This window comes from Protomyctophum bolini (assembly GCF_963924005.1).
Source record: "Protomyctophum bolini genome assembly, chromosome: 1".
NCBI classification, from domain to species: Eukaryota; Metazoa; Chordata; class Actinopteri; order Myctophiformes; family Myctophidae; genus Protomyctophum; species Protomyctophum bolini.
In genome coordinates this window covers 55,844,521-55,856,227 of record NC_137862.1, presented here as the reverse complement: position 1 = coordinate 55,856,227, position 11,707 = coordinate 55,844,521, and positions in this window count along the sequence as shown.

Sequence of the window (11,707 nt, the reverse complement as noted above, 5' to 3'; positions counted from 1 at the left end):
GAAAGGGGGCGGGACTGCGACGCTCAATAGAGGGTATGCGCGTGACATCATCATCAAACCAGGAAGTTATGCAGGAACGCCTACTGAGTGTCAAAAAACGACTTTCTGGCCTTTGACAGCCCATACATCCACACAGAAAAGTCATATCTGATTGCATTAAACAACATTAAACAATGTTAAACTCACTCTGCATGTTGCTTTGCCACTCGATGTGCCATTCACTTTAAGCATGCGCATATACCCTCTATCTATAGTGATCCTATCAAAACAGCTCATCTGAAAGTTCTGTAATGCGTGCGTCACATGCATGATCGCTTGTAGATTGGGCTATTTTCGCAATGCGAAACCTTTTCATGACAAAGTATAATGGTATATATATATACGGTACGTAGGCCTATGTCACATGCTGGCGATGGCAGAGGAACGGTCAACGCATGCCAAGGCGAGGCGGCAAATGTATCGACGTTCGACAAAGATGAAGTCCACAACGCACGTAGCCTACGGCGCGCCATCGTGGGGATGCCAGTGTTGATTTTGGCAGCAATGTTTCATTTTAGTCCTAGTCTCTTGAATAGTTTTCATTTTGTTTTAGTCACATTGATTTGAGTCACCTGGGACGTTTTAGTGTTAGTCTAGTTTTAGTCGACTAAATATAAGATTTTAGTCAGTTTTATGTTGATTTAGTCGACTAAAATGTATTTTGGCGGGCCTTGATACCGTTGTAATGGCTGATTTTTGACTTGCTGAAAATAGCAGATCTACAAGCTCACGACGTGGATCGGCTATTTTCAGCATGCAACCAAGTGTAAAGTGACTTATACTGGATCTCTTGTCCACTTTTTATTTGTTGAAGAAATTGTCACTATATTTAGCCTCAGTTTTAGTCATCGCTTTAATTTGGTTTCAATTTAGTTTTCGTCAGTGAAAAAACGAAGAACATTTTTCATCTTAGTTTTAGTCGACGAAATCAACACTGCAGTACACCTTCTTAGAGTATATATGAATAGAGATGACATCCGAGTTCTCCTTCCATCCACTTGCATTAAGTTGCTCAAAAGCGCACGAGGCGATTTCACTCCTCCTTCCGGGTAGGAACAGAGTGCATTCTGGGATGGATTGCAATAGTGAGTGGCCCCAAACACATGAACGCGCTGCCGGTGAACGCGCACGAACGCGCACAAGCGTGCGTCCGTCGTGAACGTGCACATGTCAATGATAGTCAATGGACCAGCGTGTTCATGTGTTTGCAGGGGCCAACTGCAATACCTTCATTCGGCCACTATGTCCATTTCGCCTCAGTGTTTCCTCTGGGTGCCTTCTCTATTCATATATCACTCATTCTTGAGATGAGGGACAAAAGTGGAAAAAACATGTCCCACACATAAGAGCCTTATTTTATGTAAAAAATAAATTAATTCATAAAAATAAAAGCACTTGCAAAGTTAAGTGTAATACAGTTGTGTATTATTATGCCCTTAATTTCATTATAATTGTTTTCATATTCCATCTGAATTAGTTAAAAGCAGGCCCTGTACCCAAAAAGGCCTGTATTAAGCCTGTCCCCAGCAAGTGGCCACAATTTCAAACTGCCAAAAAAGTGTCTAATACTGTCACAATCACATAAATATACATACTAAATTAAAGTAGATTGTCAACAACATAGCAAATAATATACACAGTTAATTTTAATTTATATTTTCTATTAAATATCTCATATCAAATGTTCGTCCCACGTCTCCGTCAACTCCGTCAGGTTTTTTTAAAAGTCTTAAATTAATCAGAAAATATTGTCGACAGATTTAGCCTGAAGACTCCTTTTCCAAGTCCCATTTATATTTGTTGCAACAGTGGAGTACCTGGTCTGACAAGCATTCAATTGTTTGATATTTTAAACAAACAATGTTGATAACAATGTGGTCACAGCTTTTACATGTCAACTCCGTCAGGACATTATTATGATCTTTGTTAAGAATTCCAAAATAATGTTTATTATTTTAGTTTAGGGGTTAGGTTTAGCTAACAAAATGAAGCAAAAACAAAATGGCTACATTGTACTAAAGAGGGTTAAGATGAAAACAAATGCCATTTTGTCAACTCCGTCAGACGTCAACTCCGTCAGATTTTGTGTCTGACGGAGTTGACGTGTATCTGACGGAGTTGACAAAAGTGTTCCTAAAACAATAAAATTATTGTTTTTGAATAATGGGCAGTATTCTAATTTGGCACACAGTTAGAGCATGCCTTAAGGAACATTTTTGGCTATGGGGCCATCACAGATTTGTCTCGTGGTGACCATGGCAGCCATATTATAAAAGAGCCGCCACCTGATGTTATTTTACAATAACTCAAGTTCTACACCACCTAGGATCTTGATTCTGGTGACTAAGACCTCATTTTCAAGGATGAGGGATACAGTGGTACAATTTAGACTTTCCCTGTGACCATGGCAGCCATTTTTCAAAATGGCCGCCACCTGCTGTTATTTTACAATAACTCAAGTTCTACACCACCTAGGATCTTGATTCTGGTGACTAATCATACATTTTCAAGGATGTGGGGTACATTGGTAATATTTATATTTGTCCTGTGACCATAGCAGCCATTTTTTTTTCAAAATGGCCGCCACCTGCTGTTATTTTACAATAACTCAAGTTTTAGACCACCTAAGATCTTGATTTTGGCGACTAATCATACATTTTAAAAGATGAGAAATACAGTGGTACTATTTAGATTTGTCCTGTGACCATGGCAGCCATTGTTTTTCAAAATGACCACCAACCTGCTGTTATTTTACCAATAACTCAAGTTTTAGACCACCAAGGATCTTGATTCTGGCGACTAATCATTACATTTTCAAGGATGAACTTTCTCTGGGAGAGGTAAGGGCTTATTTCAGGTGCAGGTTGAGTTTCTACTGACAGGACATTAAAAGGAGGTGGGCTTTCTGGCCTTTGACTTGCCCCTTTCAGGTACAGATGCACAGTTTGACTTCACTGGCCACTGCAGGGAACTGTGGGGGAGAAACTTTGGTCTCTTGACACCCCGATTAGGTTCAGGGTTTTTTTTGGTGGAGACTTGCCTTTCATGACATCTTTGCTGCAGCAGTTGATCTCCTTACTGCCAGTGGTGGCACACTCTGGGTCTCTGGGGCATTGTATCTTGGTGGCCTCCTGCCAGTGTTTCTCCATCCTTCTCCTGAGCTCTGTGTTCTGGGGCTCTGTTATAGTCAACTTACATTGTCTTGGCTGGAGATTGCATTCCTGCAGGGTCCAGCCCAGTCTTTGTGCAGATGGCTGCTGGCCCACCTGGAGGCCCCAACCTCACTTCTTCGGTTGGTGTGATTAGGTGGGGTGGTCTTCCCCAATCAGGATGAGGGGTTTGACCCTTTCAAACGGCAGTCTGGCCAAGTGTCTGTATTTAGTTGTGAGTTTAGATACAGGATACGATTGCTCACCCAGCCCCAGGTGACATGAGGTGAAGGCTCCTTTGATTTGGTAACATTGCTTTGGTTGACATGCTGGGGACACAGAGAAAGACACTGATGCCTTCAGTGTCTGCACATCCTGCCTGATGGTCCTGAAGCCAAATCTTCTGTCTTCAGTCTTTCCCTCACTGTTCACTGCTCACTGTTCACCTCACCGAATTTAGCCCAAGGAGTTTGACCCCTAGTTTGGCCATAGACCCCCTAGTTTGGCCATAGCCACTTGCCCAAATGTGCCGACATGTGCTGACCTCATCACATCTGTGATGATGGCTATGGCCGTTTTTAGCCAACGTAGTGTTTTTTGTTTCAGCAGCTGTCAAACATGCCCCTAGGGTGGTCAAATAGAAACCAATGTGGGATATGTTAGTAGACACCTTTACAAACATTGGTGAAGAAAATTCTTGGTAAGAAATGTATTCACAGATTTTATATTATTCTGATAATATTCCCTGAGTAAATTGGTAAAATAATAGCAGGTCCACCATTTTTGAAAATGTCTACCATCCATGGTCACAGGATAAATCTAAATAGTACAACTGTATTCCTCACCCTTGAAAATGTATGATTAGTCACCAGAATCAAGATCCTAGGTGGTGTAGAACTTGAGTTATTGGGAAATAACAGAAAGTTGGCGGCCATTTTGAAAAATGTCTACCATGGTCAGTGGTCACAGGACAAATCTAAATAGTACCAATGTATCCCACATCCTTGAAAATGTATGATTAGTCACCAGAATCAAGATCCTAGGTGGTGTAGAACTTGAGTTATTGGGAAATAACAGAAAGTTGGCGGCCATTTTGAAAAATGGCTGCCATGTTCACAGGGCAAATCTAAATAGTACCACTGTATTCCTCATCCTTGAAAATGTGGGATTAGTCACCAGAATCAAGATCCTAGGTGGTCTAGAACCTAAATCAGTTAAACTTGTCAACTCCGTCAGATGTTCGTCAACTCCGTCAGACGTTCGTCCCGTGATGTTTTTGTTAATTTCCAAAGAAATAGAAAATTTGCTGTCAAATCTTTTGTGCTTATGTATTGAAACACCAACTGAAATGATACGTAATGATGATTTTTTCTTTTTTTTACATGGTTTTCATGTTATAATATTGAAAATAAAGGTTGAAATGACGGTTTTGAGAAATTGGATATTTCATAATAGTGTGATATTGGAACAAAATAATATTAAAAGATTTGTATTACTTAACTTGATTACTGAAAGCCATTATAAGATAACTGAGGACTTTATATTATTGTTGAAATGATAAAATTCAATTAAAAGGGATTTTAGTGTGTCTGACGGAGTTGACATGAATCAGGTATTAAGTGCATAAATGTCCCATTTTAGAAAGAAATGTTATGCGAAAAACCTGTTCCTTCTCAAGATTGGTAGTTGAGACCTGTGTCTACAAATACATCTATTTGATTTGAATGTATCTTAAAAAAAAGAAAAATCCAGTTTGAAAAAGGTTTTGTCCCTTATCTCAAGAATGGGTGATATACTCTAAGCAGTACACACAGTCACGTTCTGTTTACGTTATTTTCAAAATGGCTGCCTCCACGGTATGCACTGCTGCTTCCTGTACACAGTGTCCCATGATGCTTCGGTGCTCCACATTGTGTCTGACTGCAGTGAGTCCCATGAGGAGTGGTGGTGCCACACTGCCACTCCAAGCAGCAGGTTTAATATTTGATGACGTTAGTTCTGCTCACATGCTTCTGACTGTTACTTCTGCTCACTGACTCTCCCATGCAGCCTCCAAAGAGACTTTCCACAAACCACATTACACATTATTATTACTACACAGTATACACATACTGATTTTATGTGTTTTAATTTTGAATAAGTGGCAACTAACTATAGTCTCATGGTCCCAGAGGTCCTTTCTTTAAATAGTTAGTCTTTAAAAAGTTCACAACACATATCGCAATCAATGGAATGTGTTTGGAGCTGGTATTGTTGCTGTCGGGCAGAAAACTCTTCTTCTGTTTTTTTCCCGTAAATTAACGTCCCTCTTGATCATACTACTTTTAATACTTTGAGTCCTGAAAAGTAACACTTTTGAACATATAGGCCTATATTTCCTGACAGAGATGAAATGCTATTTCACCGTTTTTTAAGTAGGGGTAGGCGGTGAAACATTCAAAGCTAGACGTAGTACACTTATACACTTAAAATGTATAAACAGAAATGTATGCATGTTCAGCATGCAGTGGTACCTGAGCTGGAGCGACAATCAGCAACGATGCACTGGAGAAAACTACTTTAGAAAATAATGGACCTAAGTACTTTGAACCAGCTGGTGTCCCTATTTTGAGCACACGCCATGAGCAAAAGTTGTCAAACATTTTCAGACATAAAAATAACAGCGAAAATAACTACGAGACCTACCAGGTCACAGCGAATTGTAATGCAATGCGGTGTGAGCTTATATAAGCTATACTTTTTTCTATTTGTTGTCAAATGAAATATGGCTTAATTGTGGTTACAAACCAAAACATGCGCACACGAAACCTAAATGAATTATACTCTAGTCTTTGCTATGTTTTTGGCAAGCGACAGACAGCCTGACACGATGTAGTAAAGAGTATAATAAATTAACCACTTGAAACCCACCATCCCCATTCTGGGGAGAACATTAGCCAAAGATATAAGGTTGTATTTGAGTCCAGAATGGATAGGTAGGTCTCCCTGTGGTGTGTATTTACACACAACTTGGCACTCTAGATAATTTAATTGATTGACACATATGTCCAGCCGATGACAGAATTGGTCATGATATGAATGTTTTTAAGTTTGCTGTTTGGACAGAAATATATCCTGCATTGACAGTAAGTGAAAGCAGTCTATCTAATTTTTAGAGAACATTGTTTATGAAAACAATCATACAGGCTACAAACACACAAAGAAATCACCTGGAAAGCTTGCCCTGACGCTTGCTCAGAAAGTAGGAACGAAAAGACACGTTGCAGTCCCTCCCCTTTTCAGAACAACGAGTGGCCCAGGAAATAAATTCCAATGCATTTTTCCCATAGGCATTTCTTAAAGTGTTTATTTAAAGACGGTTACGCCGCGGACAAAGCCAACTCGGATTGTGACAAATCATGACAATGAACACAATGTTTTGGGCCGATCAAATAAGAAGAAAAACAAAACAAATAGTGTTGTCTCCTGCCTTTATTTTCTTCTTTCTAATGATTTGATCGGCCCACAATATTGTGTTCATTGTCATGATTCCGAGTTGGCTTTGTCCGCGGCGTAACCGTCTTTAAATAAATACTTTAAGAAATGCCTATGAGGAAAATGAACGGCGATTTCTTTTCCGGCTCTCTCGAGGGGGCGGGACTGCGACGCTCTATAGCAGCTCATAACAAAGGCTTTTACGTTGTTCTATTGTAGCTCGCTTCACTAGAGCCACTTAAACCCCATACTTAGTTGACTCCCTCCAGGACTCTGCATGTAGTCTGTTCTAGGGCCCTTCCAGTTTTCGATCTAAAATAAAATATCTTAGCCGGAAAATAGCTGATCTATACAAATGCTCACAACGCAACAAGACGCAAGCTAATAGATAAGGCTGTTTTCCTCCAAATGTACTGTCTGTATACGTCCCCATAACAGGGACACACGCCAGAGTTCAGGTGGTTTAAATAAGAGATCTGCTCCTCGTGCATGTTTATAAGTCGGCTCCTCTGTCGGGTGGAAACCTCATATTACTTTTCAGGATTCGAATTCAAAAACGGCAAAAGTAGCAGATCTTTACAAGCTCAAACTGCATTGATTTTGATACTTTTGTGTGACGCTGTGTAGAGTATGACAAAGTATAGGGCGTTAATTTTTTATGTATAAAAATAAATAAAAGCTAGAACATGGAGATGAGAGGTTTCAGCCTGACAGCGACGTATAGTGCTCGCAGGGTCTGTGTTAGTGTTGTACGTAGGTATACGTCTCGCAGCACATCAATCACGCAGGGCTCCAATCCAAACACACGTTGGAGGCACAGTGTCCTGTTACCTATCTAGCTGCACCAGACCCTGGGTTATAATGGACCATAACAACATGGTTAATAGCAGCGAGACGTCGCTCTGTTCCACTTAGAGACACTAAATCAATCTGCTTCACATAAACACCGAGGCTCTTCTTCTTCCCCCTGCGGACTGTCTCGTCCTGGAACTTTTGTACGTTGAAAGTGTGTGACCGGCCGCTGTCCTGCCTATTTTTTTTTTATCAGCCTGCGGCAGCCTACTAGTGGAGACTATTGTACACTTCATAATCAGGTCTGCTTTGGGCTTGTTTTTGTAACAAGCCCATTTTTGTTATTGCGGGACGGGTTGTGATTTTTTTCATGGGCTTGTTTTCTGAAGTGTAGTTACTTAGTTTGGACTTCATGCTGTCTAATGTTGTTTGAAGCAGTGGCCCTCAAACATACTTCTCATGTCACGGGCCCCCCAAAATGAATGTCAAAGCCCTCATCTGAAAACATGTTGTGCCAGCGACCTCCATACAAGATTTGGGAATTTAAAACATATTCCAAATATTTTAAATCTATACGGTTGGACCCTTATTACCATCTGGTTCCATTTGTACACTCAGAGTTATACAGACTCGTAAAGTAAGGGTCCATTTGGTTCCTATATAACTATCTCTGCCTGGAACACCTTCAGTGTACTCTGGGGTCCTCCGAACCAGCTGTCCTGTACTTCATATTACTTATATTGCTATAACATATAGATATATGTGTCATCTGACCACTTCTTTATTCCTTGAGATATGAACTTCACTACAGGTTAATTTGTTGATACTTTGTTGAAGTGTAGAGCACGGAAGTCTGACGTCAATATCGGTAGATAGAGGACGCAAATCCACAGGTTCATGTACTTTTTATTTGCATTGTAATCCCCATAGGGGGATTTTAGATCGCCTCATATAATAACTGTGTTTGAAAAATAAACAAATCATCCAGGCCGCTTCACTCATATATGGATATGAAGAATCAACTGACTGTCGCTAGAAACAGACTGTATCACATATGAGTGACTGACGCTCACAAACGATACAAAGATACCTCCCTGACAATAACAGACAGAGATAGTTTGTTTATTTTTGGACCACAATGCTTATATGAAACGATTTTAAGATGAGCCCCATGTTATTCTCCATAGAGAAATGACTTCCGTGAACCAGGGGAATCGAGGGGACGAGCGAGTGACGTCAGGATTCGGCGCTCTATACTTTTCGCTAGAAATATCTCTTTAAAGGACCACTTCACCACTTTTCAACCTATCTTTATATAATAGGTCTTCACTAATAATCATGAAAAAATGGCACGATTTTTTTCTACTCAGTCTGTGTCTCATATAGGGCTGTGGGCAGTTTAGAAACCATCTTCCAGTGACATTAGGCAGATTTATTTTAAACAAGATTTTTTTAGAATTTCGATTTTCATTATCGTGAGAACGATGGCTTCCATTTTCACATTGCAACTTTTCAGGATTAGAAAGCCTGCAGTTTCTATTATCTTGTATTCCCCATTGATGATGTTACTGGAAGACGGTTTCTGAATGCCCACGGCCCTCCTATGAGACCGAGTAGAAAATAATTGTGCCATTTTTTCATGATTATTAGTGAGGACCTATTATATGAAGATAGGTTGAAAAGTGGTGAAGTGGTCCTTTAAATGATCCTTCTGTCCAAACAGTCTTTGATTCTTCCACGCAATAATAACTCCCTTTCCAAACTTGAATTTAATACTTATTAAATTATATTAAATGTCATACCCAGTGGTACAGTATGAACAATCCTGCATTACCATGCAAAAGTCTGACAGGAATAGATTAGAATATGTGACAAAATGCAGAATCATCTAATCTTTCAGAGATGATTTAAACATCAGTATAACTTCATAGGGTTGGTCCACAGCAGTTGGGCGTTCTGCACTGTATAAACAGGAAACGTGTCTTATAGCTGATCTGAACTTCTCAGAGCTTTTCCTTAACAGTAATTTCTCTTTAATATGACAACATCATCCTGCAGAAAACTGGCCAAAGTACCATTCTCCTCCCTCAAAGACTAAAATGAGATGACATTGTTTGCCTAGCCTTTTTTTTTTAACGATTTGTTTTTGGCTTTTCTGCCTTTATTAATATAGTATCAAGTGAAGATGGACAGGAAAGAGGGACATGCAGCATTACAATGATAACATGTAATAATAGTAAAAATAAATAAAAAAGGAAACAATTTACAACATGAATGAAAGAGTAAAGAAAATAGTTCTACAGTAAGCAAGCTTAAAAACAACCAACTAGCTATATTGTCTCAGGTCGGATGGAAACCTCATCCAAAACTGTTACTTTTCAGGGTTAAAAAAGAAAACTCTACTGTACACGGTTAAAACGTGTCACTTTGCACCGCTTGTAGATCTACTTTTGAGACTTTAAGGCTGTAGTATGATCAAGTAGTGCGTCAACTCGTGAAAAATACAAAAAAGGAAAAAGATAGTAGGTTTCTGCCCGACAGCAACGATATAAGGTTTAACCCTAGTCAAAAAAAATTAGAACCTATGGGACTATAGGGAAGTGGTCAATCACTTATATAGCGTCCATATTCTGGGGGGGAACATTTAGCTGAAGATGGATGAGCTTGTACAGTAAGTACAGAGCCAGACCCAGGTCAACTACGTATTCGTTTACTAAGTATAGAGCTCTGAGGTGGTTAACAGGAGTATTGCTGCGCTGCATGGTCAGGCAGAGAGTTCCAGAGCCTGCGGACATGCACTGTTAGTTCGGATAATGGTGACTTAGTTAATTGGGACAGCCGGAAGGACCCTGCCAGTAGGCAGGTGGGCACCTCAGCCTAAATGGCACAAAGCCTCTTCTATGGCTACTAGAATTTCGTGCGCGCTTCGCGCGCACTCATCCCAGAGCTACTTCGCCACGCACTATGGGAAGAAATAAATGGCGGGAGTTGACTCCACATGTAGTAACGGATGGGTTATTGGAAATGTACCATTGTTTTGTCCTGAATATTTCCACAGCCTAATTACTAAAGGATTGTGACTGTGGGACAGACATACAGTCTGACATACAATAGGCTACACGTGTGCACAGTGAATAAACAATGACCTATATGGCCAGAGTTCTTAAATTAACATAGTTGGATTTTAACAGAAAGACAATGCCATAAATCAGTCAAAGTAAGTGACAGACTCAACAGTAGCACACAGCATGCAAGGCAGCGAAGCATGCATGCAAACATGTTTGTCCAGCTGAGATTTAGTGTCTCCATCTCTCTGTGGAAGAGGTTGCACATGACCTGTACGGCCACACTGAGGCGCTCCAACACAAACACAGACACAAAACAACACCACGCTGTTTGTCCAGTTGACCCAAATCAACACCAATACCTAGCCTGTTTGTCCAAAACACACTATCTGCTCGCCACGTTTCTACTTCGCCACAACCTAATGTTAGTAACAAATGTAGGGGAGAGCCGGCAAGGTTGTAACGCTTCACGGTTGTAACATGGACGTTATCTCTTGATTGGTCAACGCCACCATGACGCCATCGCGTCAGTATGTGTACAGCAACGTACTCTACGTGCCCAGGAAGTTTGAAGTGTTTACCTTTGTCCTACGGGGAGTTATTGGCGAAAATCTGACTTGTTTCAAAATGCGTATAATTTTACACCTGGAGTATATGTGTGCTACATTTTTTTGTTTTGGTGTTGGTGAATAAAAATCCACATGGATGTCTTCATGCTTATGTTCTTCATTAGTTTTCATCGTGTTTAGACGGAATTCACGTTCATTCTGGTCTGTAAGCAACGGCAAAGAAAACTTGCAAAAGCGGGTCATTTGTAACATGTGTTACAAATGGTCCGCTTCCATTCAATGCCATTATATGTAATATTTACATATTTGACATATTGGCCAATATTATATGTTCTGAAATGGTATTGTATCGTGTAGTGTATTCTGAAATTAGTTTAGGGTTGTATAACATTGTACAACTCAAGCAATCAAACGTTTGTTTAATCAATGTATTGCCCCATTGAAAAAAAAGAAAAGCCCAAACTGGTACACCCGATACTATTTAATATTTCCCTTATGTTTGATACATTTTCTTATCACATCCATGGTATGAAAACAATGCTAAGGAGTTGCTTCAATGAAATATAATTGCTTTAAGCTGAAAACGATATGTTTAATGGTGTTTTTTAGCGTTGTTACA